The sequence below is a fragment of the Corvus kubaryi genome, unplaced genomic scaffold (assembly GCF_017639235.1).
Source record: "Corvus kubaryi isolate FWS band 111438036 unplaced genomic scaffold, C.kubaryi_AGA036_p1.0 split1-37296, whole genome shotgun sequence".
Classification (NCBI taxonomy): Eukaryota; Metazoa; Chordata; class Aves; order Passeriformes; family Corvidae; genus Corvus; species Corvus kubaryi.
Genome location: NW_024582075.1, coordinates 14365620 through 14384324, shown reverse-complemented (window position 1 = coordinate 14384324; position 18705 = coordinate 14365620). Strand labels below are relative to the sequence as shown.

General features: G+C 34.7%; 1 long non-coding RNA gene across 2 annotated transcripts in view; it reads right to left on the bottom strand.

Annotated features, from left to right (window-relative positions):
* LOC121657427 overlaps positions 1 to 18481 on the bottom strand; it is a 32970-nt gene extending 14489 nt beyond the window's left edge. Inside the window, exons 1-3 of one of the 2 annotated variants that reach the window (XR_006013625.1) lie at positions 18109 to 18481; positions 6276 to 6570; positions 5209 to 5287 (exon numbers count right to left, since the gene is read on the bottom strand). This is a non-coding gene — a long non-coding RNA (uncharacterized LOC121657427). Of the gene's footprint in view, positions 1 to 5208; positions 5288 to 6275; positions 6571 to 18108 lie in introns of those variants that run through there. The other variant, XR_006013626.1, reaches the window with a different exon arrangement.
* Between the last annotated feature and the right edge of the window lie 224 nt (positions 18482 to 18705).

Sequence of the window (18705 nt, the reverse complement as noted above, 5' to 3'; positions counted from 1 at the left end):
GGATTTTTCCTCATATTATTTTAAGTTTTATTTATTTTCCTTTTGCCTCATTAAAAAAAAGTAAATTTGTAAACAGAGACACAGCTAATCTTTCACAGTTTCATTTTATTATGTGAGCTTTTATTCTATCTTAATTCCTTTTTTTCTTGATTTTCTTTTGGAAAATAACTTACTAACCTAAGAAATCTGTATCTTATATCTGGAATGTTGAGGGGCTCTCTCAATCCAGTATGTGAGTTATATGTCTGGATTGGGATCCTATTAGAAGTTGTTATACATGGAGTTCATTAGCCAATAATGATAATATAGGGTTTGTAATTTCAAAACACACGTATAGCTCATAAATATTACAAGGTCTAAGGGCTTTATTTCCCAAAATTTGCTGATTAAATGGTTAATTGCTTTTATTCTACATGTACACAAAACAAACAAAAAACAAACCCAAGCAACCTTCACAGTAATACCAAAACTTTTAGGTGATATTGCAATTTTTTATTTGGAAATAATATGTTCTTTTATAAATCTCTGCAGAAGATTTTTAATTCAAGGGACACAAAGAATGGCATAAAATGGTGCCTCCAAACATGTAGGCAATTGCTGAGTAGTAAGCCTTTTCTTGTGGGCTGAGTAATGTTTGAGATATGATTCTTATGTAAATTATAATAAAAAGCATATAATATAATTTAAAAAGCATAAATATAATAGAAGTTAAAATGCATATGGCATATTAAATGTCAATAAATATATATGTATTACACATACCAAATATATAAATTACTGGAATCCCTAAAAATAATAAAAACCGTGTTATTTTAAAGATGTCTATCCATTGAAAGCACATTCTCATCTTGCAAGAACTCTCCTTACCACTGCACTTTCTGATGTTTCTCTAGGCAAAAAACAAAAAACAATGCCAGCAACAATAAGTAACAATTACTTGAAGGCAACTGCCTGAGTAAGCATGCTTTTTTAAAGTTACTATAATTTAGGCAGATCCAGAGGTGCCTAAGGTCAGTTTCAGCCTTTTATAACCTGAGTTCCTTGCAGGTGTCTTACATTCAATATAGAAAATTGAGGTATTTCTTCATGAAGTTAGATTGCCTTTTTGCCAAACTAAATATAACATGGTACTATTAATTGGATCTCTTCAGTATATCCCATACAAACCAGACGATGTTACTTCACAATATGTGTTCAAGGGCTGAAATAGTTAATAAATTGTTATTTGCTTTTAGGAATTGGAAGGGAATGTAATGCCATTAAGAAACCTAGGCCAACATTGTGCTTAATCCAAAGTTAATCTGAACCTGAAATCTTTAGCAATTTGAAAATGTTAATTTTCAGGCAAATCCTAGTGTAATTCTGGATAAAAATTGGCTTTAGCTAAGGATTTAGAATTAGTTTAAATACACATAGATGCTGGCACAAAGAAATGAACCTTAGGTGATTTTGAGATAAAATATTCAGTCCTTAAACAGGCATAAAGTTTAAGAAAAAATAAGTAAGCAAATAAGAAGTACAGTATTTATCTTGATAAAGGTAGAGTTTTAAAATATTATCAAGCTGAAATATTGTAAAACAGGATTTACTGCAACAATAATTTAAGGTAATAGCAAAGATGTCATTTAAGCAATTTTACAAATCGTATATTTCCTTGCTGTGTTTGCAAGATTACCTTGTGAATCATCAGGAACCATAACTCAAAAAGCTTTTGATTTACATTTTCTTGAGACCTAAAGGCAAGAAAGGGCACTATGGATAAGATGAATAACTTGACGATCTACTAGCTTCAATAAAGAAAAGGCTGCCTTTTCCCAACTGGCTCAAGTTAGCACCTGATACATTCCTGCAAACTACCATATAGATATACTGCATGGTAAAGGATTGTGTCTGGAACAGTCTGTGAGAAGTTTTTACATTATATTCATGAGTAAATATAATTATGGTCCTGAGAGTGCAAAAGCCGAGACTTACAAAAGTTCTGGATCATGAATACATTGGTTAAAGTAGTTTTAATAATTAAAATGTGGTTTTCAAACCAACTTTGTCTAATATTTCTGTCTACACCACAGGTTCATTTCTGTGGGAGTTGAACATTTCTGCTGAATGTCTGCTTCATTCCATTCAGGTTCAGCTCTGTCTGCAATTACTGAAACATCAGCACGCCTTCTTGTAGCATATTAAGTAGTGTGGCTAACATCTGTTCGGTCGCTATTTCTTCTTTTGTTTTTATTCTCAAAGAGAAAGAAGAAGAACACTGGGAGTTTATTTATTTATTAATTTTATTATTTTCCCTGTGTCTTTGTGGAGATTTCCAGAATGTGCTACTGTGGATTTGCATTAGAAATCAGGATCAGGAAAGAAAGCATCCCTGTACCTGGATTAGATAACAGTGAGGATCTTGTTGGTCCTCAGTTCCCAGGGGACAATATTTGTAAGAATAAATAAAAACCGGGATTTAATCTTAGAGAACAAACATACACTGTGCTAAAATAATGGAAATGCTGACACCAGCTTTCACTGTAGGGTAAAAGATTATTTGTTCAGTAGTTTGTGCATAGTCTACTGAGTTCCATGAAGATAAGGAAAGCATCTGCAAATTTGTCTAGCTTCCATATGGCAACCATGTAAAAAGGGAAAGCTAGGTGTGATGCTTTCAAGTAATCTATGCTGTAGGGAAATCTGTTATGTGGGTACATAAAGCCCAACAATTTGCTTCAGTTCATGTAACTCTTGCAAATATACATGTCATAGAAGAAAGTATGCTTATTCTGGAAAATAGTGCAAAATTGTTTTTGATAAAAACCTGTGCTTAAGGATACAATCTATGTGAAACGCTTATGCTAGAAAATATCAACCAGCACTCTTCTGAAAAGAGGTTTCCAATTGAGATTTAAAATACTTTTTACCTCTGCTTGGACTAGAAATAATAGAATGAAGCTTGCAACATCTTTGAATAATGTATTCTACTATGACTGGATGCTTAGGACACACATACATTGATGGCACACAAAGTTTGTCCAATTCCTTCTGATTTTCCTACAATTCAATTTTTTCATCTTTCAATTTCCTGCAATTCATTCTCATTGTTGGGTAGGAAAATACAGTTACAGCTGAATATACCTTATCATTCACTGGAATCTAGCAGTTTCTGATGCTCAGCTAACTCCAGAATGAATCTGCAGAGTCTACAAGGGCTTGGTATTGTTTTCAGGTGGTCTAAAACTCCTATAGGCATTGTGTATGACAAGAAATCTCTCCACATTTATATGAAACTCAAAACTTCCCTTTATGACCCTGCTTCTTAAACAGTAACAAATTTGAAATTACTGTGATTCCTACTGCTCTCTGTAACAGAAGGGAATAATGTAAAAAATTTTTATTTTACAAATGACAGCAATCTTATCCAATTGTGAACTTGAAAGCTGCAGAATTATTACACTGATGGATTTAGTGTGAGAGCATTCTTGCACAACTTGGACTGTTGCAATGTAAATGTAAATAATTGTGTGTTATCTACACTTGGAACGCCCAAGTTTACATATTTCAGCTTTCACCAAGTCCTAGGTGTTCATGGTCCACTTCCCACAAAGCATAAGCTTTTTGATGCCTGTTGATAGGAAAAGAGAGAAAGGAAATGGACTCTGCAATTTTGGTTATAAAAAAAAAAAACAAAAACCAAAAAAAATCCCACCATAAAACCCTCCCTAAAAAGCCAAGACCATAAAAAATCCAAGCACTGGTGTCTTTCATCAAATGGATGATATTCACTATTAAATGTGAAATTACATGATAAAAATAATACTTCATTATATTTTGAGCTTGATTCCCTCCAATATTTTCCAACATGCCCTACAGGGAAACTTCAGAACGTAGATCACTTTAAGAAAATAACATGTGGTGCATGCTGGGTATTTCTTTTTCTTTTTCAAGGATGATTAAGGGAACCTTTAATATGAAACTTATAATGTCAGAAGATGAAAAATTATTTTCTATGATAAGAATGAATATTCTAATATCTCTTTCAGAACAAAAAGCTATATTTCAATCTTTCCGTTGTAAAAGGAGTTTTGTTAGGAGGCTTTTTGTGCTTTTTTTTTTTTCTTTTTTTTCCTCCAAACCATCTTCCCTCACTGGACAACTAATGCATTCTAGCAAGAAGGTATACTGTTCAAATGCTTCTTGGTAGCACTTAACATAGTCATAGCAGTGAATGAGAAGCAGTGATTACATGCTAACTTGAGAGGAATAAATGATACTTCTACTCCATAAATTAGAGAATTCCTCCATTTCCAAACAGAAGCACTTAACAGAAAAGGTTTACAAGTGCAAAAATATCCAGTAATTGTCCACAGATGTCTTTGTGGATGTTGTCTTACACTTCAAATCTTCAAGAGACCTCCCAGTAACTAGGAACTTAACAGGCAAACTGACAGACTGCTCCAAAGGGGTTAGTGGAAATAATTTGTCATGCAGCGATGTGTTAGCTGCAGGGGTCTCAAAATACCTGGCATTCAGTCAAAAGCACTTTGAACTCCAAGTTCTATTATCACTTTGGCAAGCAGAAACTTTTGGGAGCGAGGTCCTAGAACAAGAAAAATCTAAGTTTCTCTGCACAGATGTCACTTCTAATGAAATGTTTCTGACATAAGACTTGTTTTGAAGAATTCATTTCTATGAATAATACTCAAGCCTCTAAAGCAAACTATTGTACTAGAGGCATATATTACAGGTCTTGGATAATTTTACAATAAGAAATGCATCGAATCAATTATATAATCAAAACAAAATCCTTGGAGTGATGTTTTCCCATATTTATGTTATCTGGATAGCCACTTGTTATTTCTTCTCAGCAGGCCCATTATGAATGCAGATTATGTGAAAGAAAACACAAAAGTCAGTGGGTTGCAAGAAACTGGAATTTTTCTTTTTATGGACATTGGCCTGGAGCTGTTTGAATACCAAGAAATTTATCCAAAATTTTTAATGTAAAACCAAATTTCTTTTGGTTGTCTCCTTTTACTATGAAACTGAACATGGCTGAAATTTTTGTGTGGGCATGTGCAACAAAGGTTAAGCTACAGAAAAACTGATGAACAGTCTGTCCAGACGAGTAAACTACATATTGAAAACCATAATACAGTTGCTGTATTTTTCTGAGGGATTTACTCTTTTTTAAGTATTCAATAACAGATGAAAGAACACTGACCCTTTCCTTCTTTCCTTCCTTCCTTCCTTTCTTCCTTCCTTCCTTCCTTCCTTCCTGTCCATCTATCCCGGCTGTCCCCTAATTAAAAAAAAAAGAAGGAAAAAACAAAGACCTGCACCATAAGCAGTGAGAGGGAAACTGGGAAGGTAAGGAAGTGGGAAGATGAAAAAAATATTCCATTAACATTGGAAATGGCCAAATATTCAACCATTTTTATGAACTTCCTGCTCTGTTTGGAAACACAGTGACAAGCTGTAAGGATGAGGAAAACAGAAGAATGGTGGTAAAAAGAAAGTGTGTTCCTCAGTTGTGCATTGTTAAACTACTTACAGGCAAATATTGGTGTAAGCCCACAACTGTGATTAGTGACATTTGTTATGACAATGCAGTATTCTCTTTTCTATATTTGAGATATGTAACATAAAACTGAAAGCTGCAGATGATTGGTTTCAATTTCTAACAGGGGAATATTCAACTGCTAGCTAATTAGAAATTAATTTTTTTGCAGCTATAAGATACTGGAGCCCTCTTACAAGACTCAACAAGTTCTTTGAAAAATTAGTTGAAACTAAGAAATTTAAAATGCTCCAGAAAGCACAACTGAAGCAGGGAGCAAGGGAGATATGACATGAGTATATGACAGCTGGTGACTCCAGTTGATTTTAGATTGACAGCAGCAGGCAAACTGGGAGGGAAAGAAGCCTTCAGCAGCTCTGCAGAAATACAAGAGCTTCTGTGCCGTTATTTGCGCAAAGTAGTCTTCAGTTTTCTGTGGAGAATACAACCATAATTTATAACAGAGAATCTTATAAGTTTCAGAAAGCCTTTGGAAGAGCTCTCTACTATTGTAGGAGATGGTATGACTACTGTGAAATAAAGCATAAGCATAGGAAAAGAGTTTAGTCTTAAACACTAAAACATTCCATCTGAAACACATTTTAAAGAAGAGAGGTCACAATAAAATAGAAATGGCTGTATTTATTACATGACTTTTATGGATCAGATACTCCAGAAGTGCATGAGATTAAATATAAAAGAGGAAGAGTAGAGAAACATATACACTTACCTCAAAAGATTCAGGAGATTAGCAATTAAGAAACACATATGGAGGGAAAACATGCAATGGAGTTTAAGAACCACTCTATGATCTAAGCTCTTAATGATTTTGGAACTAGATCTGGGAGTGCTCTTTCCAGTAAATGGTTCTCCTCTGGAGCCTTGGTTGTTCCAAAGTGGGATCAACATTAATTCCTTTTGAAGTTTTCTTTTGTCACAGTGTACAAACTCACAAACTGGCAGAGACTTCTCCTAGTCTCCCAGAGAAGCAGCCTGAGCCCAATCTAGTTTTCCCCATACCACAGCTGAAAAAAAAAGCAGAGAAGATGAAGTCAAATAATAAAGCACATAAGTAGGCATTTTCTTAATGTTTGTCCTTTTTACTTTTTCAGACTTAACTGTTAGATTAGCTGCACAGCTTTCTCAGATGAAGTCTTACCTCTTCGAGTCCTTTGTTATTTTATGCTGACCACAGGGGAAAAACACAGTAATTTTAGAAAATTTATGGTGCTGGTACATGTGCACATCAAAGATGCCATCACAAAAGCATTATCTGTTAATTGTATCTTGAAAATGGAAAAATTAACCTCATTAGATTCAGATTGCTGTTTGGTAAACATAGAAAATGTCACATGACAAGGAAGTTTGTTGTCCACTGGCTTCATGGGCAGACTAAAGGAGGAACATGTATGTAGGCAGAGACTGGACAAAAAACGTCATCTAACTACCTTCTCCTATGAGAAAGTGGAAAAAAAATCTGGCGTCTCAAAGTTTTGGAATCCAAGCAAGGGACATTCATTTTACCTAGTGATTACTTACCCAGAAGAAATTATTATATTTAAGGGTGTTTTTCTTCCACTCTGTTCTGCTCCCTGACTGTGCACAATATAAGTCTGTAATTTCCAGTGAGAAACTCTGCTTGTTTGGCCTTATTTCTTCCTGTGACAGCAGTCTCCAAATTTGCATGAACACTTGATATGACCACTATATCCTGAGTCCTTTCATGAGGCAGCCTGCCTGCAGGACTAGGAAGCCATCTTAAAGTCAGTTGTGTTCTATTTTTTTTTTTTTTCCTGGATTAAATATGAGAGCTAGTCTCATTTCCTTCTTACCCTGAAAATAGACAGCATCTCAGCAAACCTATGCGACAATTTTAGATTTTCTTAAATGGGTCAATTTGGGTAAAAATGGACCATTGTAAAAGGAAGAAGTATCCCCTCTAACACATTCTGATTGCCTCAAGCAAGCAAAAGCTTGCTGCATTTAAATTGGAGGCTTTTCCCTCTGCCTCTATAAAGCTTTATTTTAAGGTGTGGTAACAGACTGTCTGTAGGAGAGCAGAAAGATGATTTGTCTGGGTCTTCAGGAGACTCTGTAAACCTTTGGATGTGTAATAAACTAATATCACCTATTCATGAATTTTTAATAGAGCTCCTTAAGCACCAGAGCACACACAGCATTTACCATGAACATCCAGAGATCTAGCTTTTGATGGGAATTCATCCAATACTTTCAGCAAGTGCACTGCACCTGTAATATGCAATTTTGGCAACTGATTCTGATGGTACCGATAAAGGAACTACATTTCAAAAGTGCACATTTTCTGAGGTACACTGCTTAACTCCTTGTCTTGCTTCTGATGACCAGAAGTTGAACTTCATTAAAAAAACCTGTAACCCAGTTGTGAAATAGTGACTATATCTCTGGTGTGAGCTAGCCCATACCGCTTGCAAAAACCAGCAACTTTCAAGTAGCATAAATAAAAGACCCATCTGCCCTTTGGTGTAACTGTTACCTTAAAAATTAAAAAAGAAAGGAAAAAAAAAAGATTTTCCTTCTATGCATTGTGAATGATCAATAAAGTCAACTAAAGAACCCCACAGGTTTGGAAAATAAACGAGAAGGAAAAATTCCCTTTGTTCCCTGTTTATCAAAATGCACAATGAGTTAAAACCAGTCCATCAGAAGGGCACCTCTAAACTGGGCTTTTGGTAACCACTTCTGAGAAGACAATTAAGTCCATTGTAAGACGCCAAAGCATCCTGCACTGTCACTGAAAGCTTAAACTTGTTTGCCTAACTGAAATAGCTCTGTCCCAAAGAAGGAAATCTCAACTAAAAAGTATTTTGAAGTAACAAAAAAGGTAACAAATATAATGGCTTCCTTTTAGAGGAACTCTCCTATGTAACGCCAAAATGCTCATATATATTCAGTCCCAAACCATGTCGTTATCCACTATGACAACAATTTTGAGCAAGACTTTAGATAACTGTCTCTGCTCTAGTCATTATATACTATCTGACTTCAAGCTAAGTCTGTGAAGCAATGAAATATTTCAAACATTTTTCAATGTATGGCTATTTAAATAATTTTTGAAGCTTCCCACTTGTCTTTCATTGCTTAATTACTGTAGACATTAATTTTTCCTAAAGGCTGCTTCTCTCAAACTTCCCCTTTTATATTATTTTTATTTGATATTATTAACAATTAAAATATTTTATACTTATTAAATATATTTAAAAAATATTTTCTTATTTTTATGTATTAAAGTGTTAAAATTGTATCTATACCATAGCTATATAATATGTTATTTTAAAAAGTAGATGCATATCAAAGTATTTAAGAAAAGTGGACTCTAGGTGCCTGAAAAATGTTGACTTGTTTTCCTACAAAGCAAAGAAAATTCAAAATCATATGGCTATGTGAGATATCACTTAGTCAAAAAATGGTGTCTTGTCTGTAAACACAATTTTGCAGCAGTCTCTGGAGAGCTACACAAGCTGGCTTGTGCTATGCAAAAGGAAGGAGAAAAAAATCCAGGGCATTCATAATTTGAAGTCGAGTCAGGAGAAAAACATGATTCCTAAACAAAAAGAAAGAAGTTAACAGAATTACAGAAAGGGAAGGATAATGACCAAATCATTGTGGAAAATACATATTTATTTCATGAATTCTGTAGAGCTATCGTTTTCAGTGCTTGAGGATTAGATCTTCTGTTCACACTTGCTAAAACAGTTTATTGCTGCAATAATTAACAGGCTTCGGGAATTAAATATGACTTAAAATTAGAATATGATACTATCCCATCAGGATATTTGATTATATTTTATCAGTATATTTTCAGGAGCAAAGAACACGCTTCCAAACTTTCTTGAGTTTTCCACTGACTCAGTTCCATTTCTGCTTTTTTTTCTGTTTCAGAGTGCTAAGAGGTCTGCAGCCAGTACACCCAGAGCCTGGGCACAATGAGAGTAGCACCCAGGAAAGGGAAGTCAAGCACATACTGCCAAAAAGATGTCAGCTGCATAAGTCATGTTAAGATTGTGATATATTAGTTCTGTTTGCCATGGTGTTCTGGGGATGGAGAAGAATCCCACCCCTTTTCTGGCTTCTAGCATGACAAAGGAATTAAGGAGACATATAACATAAATTTCTGTCAAGATTCCTTAGGAGATTAGAACAGCTTAGATGTATTTCTCTGCTTGGATTTTTGTGTCTAAATCCTGCAATCTCTATAATTCCATCCTTAAAGCTTCAGGTGTCCAGATTCTAAATTTACCAACATGTTTTCATATCTGTTTTATATATCAAATTTGGTGTCATTTGTAATTCAAGTAAAATGTGAGTGCATTTAGAAATTTTAATGCTATCTATTTCAGAGGCTTTTGATAGTTGCCTTGAGAGTGCCATCTATGAAATGAACTGAAAGTAAACAAAATGCATATTATATCAGACCTTATTCAAGAACAAAACATTTCCTAATATAGGTCTAACATGTAAATAATTTGGAATAAACAAAGGCAACTCACATTAATTCTGTCACTTTTTTTGTAGCTCACATCTCCCTTATGGAGAAGTGTAATATTTCCTTTGTCCATATTCTAAGCAGATCTTTTCTGTACCTCTAATATATGTACATGTACATGTTTCTTCTTTTTAATGCTACCCCATTACATTATTTTCTAATCAAGAGATGGCTAAACTTATTACATGAATTGTTGCTCAGTCATAAAAAAAAAAAAAGCCATTTTCTTGAACTACTATTTATGTCAATAATCAGTACCCTATGGCTGCTACACATTAGCATTTCATTATTGCTCATCTCTCTGTGCTTAAGTGTAATAAAGTGTGTAATTTCCCTGGAACCGTTCACTGAGCTTTAAGGTGTGAATCAATTTCATATGGTCCACCACTGCCACACTGAAGTTCCAAAAGTGTGCTTACCACAGCCATGAAATGCAGAGCGAATGATAGCATAGGGATAATTTTGTTAGCCCCTGAGAATTTTTTGTCCCATTCAGTCTATTTAGATCAGTGCTGAAAATGTTTACTAGGCAGCACCTGTTCATACAGAATCTTAATATTCTATCTACTCAAAACAATCCAAATAGTTAGCATAGAAGATGATTCCATGAAAGTGAATATTTTGCATGGTCTCCTTAAGCTAAACTTGTTGCATAAATATTATTTCCTAGCCCTAAATTTTCTATTTGCTGTTCACTTCTTATATCCAAGACACAACTACTAGGGAGAAAATCAACTCAGTGCCAGCTGAAACTAAGATATATACTAATAACTACAAGTTGGTTATAGACAAGAGAATTAGACAAATATTTTACTATTCCTCACTTGCACTAATCTTTTTTCCTTTGTGAAGAAACATCTGTGTGTACCAACATGGTCTGCAAGTATTGCACTGGATGATGGAGGATTTAGTAGAGAATCTTAGTAACACTATATAATGCCTATCTTCCACCTATTGGTTGATCCCAATTTTCCGAGATCAAAAACCACGACTATAACTTACATGGTGTAGAATAGAATGGCTCCATAGCAAAAAAATGAACAGTTTTCTCTGAGAGAGTTTGTCATCCAATAGTATTCTTCACACATGACAGATTCAGAGCAAAAATTGAAAGTTACTTAGATATGCTTAGAAATACAATGTTCCTGTTTGCTTTTTAAATCTAAAATGGACTCAAGAAAATTGCAGAGGAGATACCAAATTTCTTGCTCTGATTCTAAAATGGAAGTATAATTTAAAAATAGGTCAGTTTCTCTTTAAGAGTAGATGCATTAAATAGCATTAGCAGTATATTCTTCCCCTAGAGTTAGGGATATGAGCTTTACATATTCTGGTGCTGCTATTAAAAATGAGGTGTTGAGTTTAAAGTTTAGGTATGGATTTATGTTCTTATATAATTAGACCAGTTTTAAAAAAGAAAATTAATTAATTAATTGTGCAGTTAATAAGTAATGTTTTATTTAGGATAAATGTGCTTTAGATTTTAGAAAAATTAATACAGATCAAGATTTTTGTAAGGGAAAATCCTCCTTCTGTAAAATGAAACAAGATTATTGGCTAGAACCCAAATCCAGTGAATTTCCAGATTTCTCTTTCCCAAAACCATGTGCTACCTGACTGAAAAACTGTTGTTAAGCACTGTCATTCCTTTTCCCCCAGTAGGGCTCAAGCTCTTTTCCACGATGACTGAGCCAGTGGCTGTGCCAGAGAGCACTGAACAGTGAAAAGCCAGCACACTAAGCACTAGCAATTTCCACCCTGGATTCCACTCTCACAGGGCCCAGATTTGGGGATTTTTCCAAGTAATGCATATGACAATGAGGAAAGCAGGACCATGGATGCATTGTGTTGTCTTTGCCATTTTCTTCACCCATTTTAAAATGAGGAGGAAGTCAGAGTTCTTATTTATATAAACCACAGGTCCCACTTAGCACCAGTCTAGAGGAAGATTAATTTCTCTGCAGAGCTGAACTAAATGTGTGAGGTTTGTGTTACAGTGTGAGGGGCCACTGCAGAAATGGTCTTGACAAAGTGTGCGAGCAATCCTGTAAGACTCTAAGAGCTGTTTCAGTGGCTACTGGATGCTAGCTGCACCAAGTTCTTAACAATTTGCCACTCATTCAGTCATTAAGAGGTGAATTAATCAGGCTGATGTGGTTTTTTCCTTGTCATATTTCAAGTGGACTTCATAATGTTTCACTCCACTGAATTCAATCCCTATTGGCATTACAATAAATTGACTCAAAGTTTGGGGTGCAACATAGTTGTAAGACTAAACATCTACATTTAGTGTTTGGGATTTTCTGTGGGCTTTTACTTGTTTCTTTTAAGATTTTACTGCTTGCTATTCATGCTAATGAATGATAACCTTGACAAGACCTTTGCATTCATTCCTCTGATTATTTGGATAAAAACCAGAAAATGCCCTTCTTTCTATTCTGGCTAGCCATACAGCCAAATCATGAGCAGCATACCTCCATCTGTACAGGACACATGCTTTGGTGGCAGATAAAAGCACAGCATTATAGACACTCCAGCTGTAGTAAGCTAGAATTTTAACTCAGGGGAGCCTGTGTCAAAGGTAGCGCGAACAATGCTCTGTCCTAGAAGGCTGAGAGAAAAGCATAGTATTTTGTTTTGCAAGCTCAGTACACCATTTAGTTTGCATTTCCTAAGAGGAAAATGCCTATAGAGAGGTGACCAGCATATAAGGTTGTAATACAAAAATTGTCACTACCAAATGGTGAGAAAGCTAAATAAGGGTCACACTCAGAAACAACTGCAAGTGAAAAGTCCATAGGGAGGAAAAACTCCTAAAACCTGTATTGTGGCTAAGATATTATTTAGCCTTCATGGATTAGGTTGAGTCCAGGAATTCTGGAGAAGATAGTGGAGCTCACAGAAAGACTCTGAAAGTGATCCAGTTTTACAGGTAATTATTTTTCAAAATGTTTCACTACCTACTTTCATAAGAAAGATTACCTGGCTCCCTTGGAAGCCTTGTAAATGTGACATTTTTCGTATTGGCAGTAAAACGTAGAATGCATCTGGAAGCTCATGTGTGATGTGGAATGTGCTTGGAAATCCATGCATACTCTCTATAATTAAACACAAAAATAATGAACACTGTCTTTTTAATCCAGTTTTGTTTTGGGAAGTAATGCTTCATTTAAGAAGAATGGATAGTATTTAGGGAAATAATTGCTTGTTATATTTTCCTGTGCCTTGAAAAAGTTGATTAAATCAGAACTATATCTAGACAAAACATAACGCCAGCAAATCACAACAAATGTTTATCTACTTTATCTCTTTAAGAAGACATGAAGTAAACAAATGAGAATGTTGAGCATGATACTTTTCCTAAATGAAAGCTTATCTAAACTGTCATGTAACATTTAAAAAAAAGCTTTTTAAAACTCTCATGGTGGATAGAGCTCTCTGGAAAATTCTTTCTATAAGCTTGAGTGTTTTGGCTGTTAGTATAGTGCAAGGTTCAATTTACCTATACAAGATTGAAATAAGTCAATTTTTCATTGTCTTTAGCCTATTTGAGAAGTCAGGTTTTATATTTGTTCACAAATATGAAATTATTTCATTCACTATTTAAAATTACTTCACCAATTATTTGTATTAAAAAGAAAAGGAGTTCTTTCATGCTACTCTTTCATCAAATATTTAATATGAATGTTTTATATTCACTCCAGCTAGTCTTAAAAGTTACACTGTACTTATTCTATGCTTTGGTAGAAAGTCCTAATGTTTCTCAAGCTTTAAAAAAACTGTTTTGCAGGTGTTCTTTTTTTTATTGTTGTAAATAAAAGTCACTTAACAAGTACAATTACTCTTGATCAATTGCATTTATTCCCCATCTAAAAGATAAAGTGCAGTGTGACCATGGGCCTTTGCAGAAACAGTTGGTTTCAAAAGGCTTCCAAAAAAATAGTATTTTTTCCCCCTCCATTTACATGGGGATTTTTGTAAAAGAGAGAATCTTATAAAGTCTCTAAGTTGGCAAAATGACACTGATTTTGTAGTTATAAGACCCTTCCTAGTTAAATAATTATCGTCTTCACAATGACAACTCACGTAACAACTGGGTAGCAATATGAAAAGAAAATAGGATCAAGAAGCAAATTTCTAGAGCAATAGGTTATTCTTTTCAATAAATGTGGAGCCCATTTATTCCTTCTCTCTGCCCCCTCCTTCATGAGTAATTTATCTTGAACTGGGCTCCTGTTACCAGTAATGCCTTCTTTTAAGTGCAGAGTTACATGATGTTTTCCAAACCATGGAACAGACACAATGGCAAGGAACAGATACCTTTTGTAAAGGACAAACAGCACAGTGTGGTGTTTAAATCGTGCATTAGTGAAACTGCTTCAGAAGGAGCCAGCGGGTTTAAGCAATTAGCAACTAGTTTGTTAGTTTTCCATCCTGAGGCAAAGCTGACAATGGATAACTATCTAGAAAAGCTTTTTGACATGAAAATGGCTGCTTCCATAGGTTTTATTTTGAAGACTTAATTGTTTACTGTAACAATGTTTAACTTTTGAAGAATCTAGGCAAGAAGCATAAGAGAGGCCCAGTTATTAGGAGCCAATTATGACAGAAAACTAGTTATGTTTACCAGTATATATGAACTGGCTTTCTAGTAATCAGAAGAGTACTTTTTATTTGAGAAATCATTAGTAAGTAGCATAGCTTCATCTTTCCTGCTGCTATGTGATATTTTATTTTCTTTTAGCCGTCTAAGCATTTCATATACAGACCAAGGTTATCTGTTGCTAGTCCATTGTTAGTTAAGCATCAGGTACTTCCATTCTTACCTGGTCTAATAACACAGAGCTGAAGGAGTAGCTTGGGGTGGTTCCTTACGTTAAAAAGCAATTTCACCTTTTAAAGACTGTTATGAATATTCAGAACAGAAAAAGATATCTAAATAATCCCTTATTGAAAATAGTATTTTGGCAAGCCAGTGGGTGAAAGTATGAACTGAATTAAAATGAGTACGCTAAAAGAGAAGGATACCAGTAGCTTGTAGATAAATTAGTTCATTTAACTATACTTAAATATCTGCCTACACTTTTATCATAAAAAGAAACATATGGTAATATCCTCATGTTCCATGGCAATATGATAAAATTAGACACTCATTCCATAACAGTAAAATAAAATAATGGAAATTTCTAAAAGTTCTGAAAGCATAGTGTTTTTCTCTTTTATTAGTAATGGCTTAAATTAATATACACTGTAATTGTAGTTACTTCTTGAGATTTACACCAGCCTCTAATCAATTGTTAACCTTTCATATGAATGTACGCTTAAGAAATCATTGACTCCCTCTTTTGCAAATGTTATGTATTATAATTGAATTGTATGCTTGTATACTTGTATACTTAGGACAAAACAAGGCAGCAAACAGCAGAAAATAATAATGAAAATAATGGTGCTGATAGTAAGTATTTATCGGCACAGGCTGAGGTACAAGAAGACCCTACAATTTAAAAAATACTGTATCATTTTAATTTTTTTCGAAATTGTTGATGTGAACAACAGTTTAGTCTGTCAAAAGAAAATGTCATCACAGACTGTTGCAGAAATTGGAGTTTAAGTGTGTAAAAATATTTATTTAAATATATAAAGTATTTATATATTTATATAAATAAATAAATATATTTCCTACAAGTGTTTCTTTTTTGTGTTCTTCATGCTTTCTCAAGGTTTTTTATATCCAATAATGAAATAAAATTATATTACCTGATAAACAAGAGATTAGGAAATCCAAATTATAAACAGCATAGCAAATAATTCATGAGGAATCATTGTAGCAAATAATTCATGAGGAATCATTGTCTAGAATTTGTATGTCTAAAACAATGAAATTTCTTTTTGTAACCTTTTCAAATATACAAAAAGATTGCAGTTGTTTCACATACGAATTTATAATAGGAAAGTCAACTAATAATTTTTAATAAGTCAGTCATATTGAAGGGTGCACCTTGCTGTGATAACTGTCTGTCCTCATTTCCTTGTGATTAAAACAAACAAGATTAGAGAAGCTTATGAACCATTAAGCAGATAAAAGACAAATTAAAATTTAGACTCTTTTGAAGGTATGGCCTGTATTGCAGGAAAAGGCCTTCTATATAGAGGGCTTTTATATCCAGGAAGACAATGAATAAACTCTTCAGGACTGTTTTTCCTTCTAACCAGCAGCTAAAAGGAGGAACAACTTTTCTCACACTCTTGCAGACACCAGTTCTCAAATTCTGCTGCCATATGTGCTGGAAACTCTTTTTTATTTGCATTTTACATAATCATCCAGTTTTACTAAGGAGAATCTGCTGTCTGCCTAACCCTTTGCAATGTACCCTACAGTTTTACTTTGAAAAGATTGGCTTCATTTTGATATGCTGACATTAATCCATAATTTGGATGCTTGGAAGGGATTACTTTAATCACCAGGGGAAAGTGTTCATAATTCTTTTGAGTTTAAAATCTGGTCTAAATTTTATATTTCTTGTACATATGGGGTTTTCTTCATTGTTCATAGTTCATGATGACAGTAAACAAATACCCCTACAACACCTATAAAAGCACAAGAAGTTGTGAGTTTTAAGCTCTCATATCTGCAGTTAAAAGAGACAGGTTCTAGGTACATTTAGAAAGATGTGGGTTTTCATGTAAAACTGTGTAGGGAGTATCTGACTTTGATATTACTGATTCTACTTTCAATTAACATTGGAACTTGAGTATTCTTTGGAGTCTTCATTTAATTCCTCCATCAAAACACTGGTTTTGATGTAAACACTTTTCTGCCTTATTATATCATGTCAAAAAAAGGCTCACTTCTGGGTGACGGTGAGTCCTGAGATCTCAAAATATACAACGGGGGGTTTGTATTACAGCTTACTCTCTGATATATTGACTTAGGAAGTAGATCTCTTCAAAACAAGTCCCTGAAAATAAGTGCATTTTTCCACTTGTACATTTACCATCTTTGATAAATCCAAATGAGAGCTGAGGAAAGTAATTCAAAAGATATACTCATTTGATCCATGTCTGTACATAGAATCTGCTGAATATATGCTCTACAAGGGATAGCACAGAGGTAACTTTAAGACAGTTCAGATGCTTCTGGTCTAGCTTTGAGAATAAAGAAAGGATATACCTGACTCCTCATGGTCGAAGCTATCATTTTTGCAGTTGGTGAATTTGGATGCTAGATTTTTTTTTCCCTTTTTAGTATCTATTTCTTTTGAACAGAAGTTTTCCTTCACTTTGGAGATAACCTCGTCTGGTCACATTACCTCATTGCAAGTCGAATAGAAAATAGCAATTATATAATTAATTAATTAATTATAAATAGTTATCCTTGACTGGATAAGATGTCTCTCAGTTAAGGATGAAAACGTTGGTCTACAGTGAGGAGAACCTGAAGGTTCAGTAAAGCATCAGGCAAGCATACCCTGAAAATTTACTGTGTCCATGTCTCATATATACGTGAACATAAAAATCTCCTAGACTCACAACTACCTATTTGTAGATACAGTTTTGTTTTCCAGGGTCTTGTCCTTGTATGAAAGGAGGATTGCTTCGGTCATCTAATGCATTGTAAGTAGGCTTATTACTAAGTGGTTTATACCAGGCAAATTTCCAGAAATATCCCTCTGCATATTTCCTTTCCCAAGAACATGAATGTTAACTGAGTGAACTAGTGGAAGGTACAATAACTGTCTTGATGTGACAAGGATAGACTTGCAGTTCAGTACTTTCAGATCTCCCGCACTGAGGCCCTCATTCCAAATTGCCCAACTGTAAAAAAAACAGGTTCCGAGTAGGAACACCTGTCTGCCTTATTCCCCCCAACACTATGCTGAGAATTAGGGCCTTCCATGACTTGAAATATCAAGATCATCCAGATACTTTTTAAAATCTTCCCCTAAATGCTTTGGGGACCAGCTCGCCGCGGCTTCCCCAGAAATTCACATCTAGGACTCCCAAGAAAAAATTTCACATGTATTTATTCAGCACTTACTGAGAGAAGATGATCCAACAGTTCCTTATTCAGCTCAAGGCACTCTTCTGTACAGCCATCCAAAATGTAAAATTATCCTGATAAAACCCTTCTGCATTTGTTTCTCAGTCTGTAGATCTATGGCAGTCTTTTGTGACAGATGATGACACCCTATTTTCCAGCTGCGCAGGAGATCTTGTAGGTAAAATGTTCTCATTTTCATGTTTCTCCCATAAAAATGGCATGTTTTCTTGTGCAGGGGATCATGTTCAACATTTCTGATCAGTACGAAGTGAAGCACTAGAGGAAGCAGAATTCTTTTAAGACTCTTTGGCTCTGAATAATCACGAAGAGCCAATGGTGCCAGGAATAAATTACATGAAGAGAAATACTTTGAGCATAGGAATGGAGCTGTGAAAACCTCACTAGAATTGGAATGCTCCAGAAGCACAGAGAACAACTGGAGAAGGTTTAAACAGCACCCAGCTTTTGGGTACAGACATAAGGCTACAGAATAAGGGAGTTATTGCAGTTTAAAAAGCTACAAAGCTTCAGTCCTAAATGGCTGTGTGCTCCTAGCTCATGCAAGCGCACTAAAATATGTTAGTGTAGCAATGC